Consider the following 1239-nt stretch of genomic DNA (forward strand, 5'->3'; position numbering starts at 1 on the left):
GAAAGAAAGCATTCAACCCAATAGAGGGATGCTTTTGGAAGCTCTCATCAAGAAATCCCAATGGACTCTGATGTGAAAATTTGAAATTTGCCCTGTTCTGACTTTTCTCTGGTTCCCTGTCTAGAACTTGTAATGCTAACTACTCTTGCCTTTACTTCTCCTTCACATCCCCTATTCACCAGTCAAGGACTTTCTTTTCCCTCTACAGATAAAAGTTATGCAATTTGGGAGTCTTTTAGATATACCCACTGAAGGGGTACTTCAATTGCCTCATCCTGTGTCCCTGTTCAGCACGGAAGAAGCCAGAGCGGTCTGCATACTGATTCCCTATTGGCAATTTTGGGTAACCTCTTCAGAGGATGGTGTGATAACAATAGGAGGTAGGAATTGGCAAGGCAGTTAGGGTAAAAAGACTCCAAAGAAATGTAGCCATTTTCTTGGCTAAAAGTCAAAATCTCCTTGGGCCTTTTAGCAACACACTCTGTTCCAAAGGCCAAAAATGTCAAAAAGTATTTTGGAGCTTGTACTTAATCCTTAAAACATTTTAGGGTCACCTCTTCAGAGAGGGGAATGTTAAAGTAGCAAAAAAGCTGAGAGAGAGAGAGAGAGAGAGAGAGAGAGAGAGAGAGAGAGAGAGGAGAGAGAGAGTACACGAAGTTGTCAGAAAAAAGTGATGGGGAGATATGGGAGGTGTTTGAGGGGAGGGAGTAGGTGTAGATTTGATCAAAACACCTTATATGCATGTATGAAATTCTCAATTTCTCAATAAAGATTTTTTAAAAGAAAAAAAAACTATCACAGATCATGAGTACTAACATAAACGAAAACCCATGGCTCTCAGGAGTGGAGTCATAGAGCTAGCAAAAGTCAAGAGAATAAGACCTTCAAAAGGCTCCTGTTAAGAAAAAGTAGAGGGACTGGAGAGATGGCTCAGCGGTTAAGAGCACTGACTGCTCTTGCAGAGGACCCGGGTTCGATTCCCAGCACCCACATGGAGTCTAAGAACCGTCCTTAACTCCAGTTCCAGGAGATCCAACATCCTCTTCTGAACTCCACAGCATTGCACGCCATGGGTATACTCACATACATTCAGGCAATACATCTGTATACATAAAATAAAAGTAATAAATATTTTTTTAAAAAGAAAAGAACAGCCCCATGAGACAGAACCACAAGGCTCAGAAGTAAATGTAATTCCAGAGGTGGCAGCCCAGAGTGAACTATGTAAAAGTGTATAGA

This window comes from Nannospalax galili, unplaced genomic scaffold (genome assembly GCF_000622305.1).
Source record: "Nannospalax galili isolate Female #2095 unplaced genomic scaffold, S.galili_v1.0 scaffold487, whole genome shotgun sequence".
Classification (NCBI taxonomy): Eukaryota; Metazoa; Chordata; class Mammalia; order Rodentia; family Spalacidae; genus Nannospalax; species Nannospalax galili.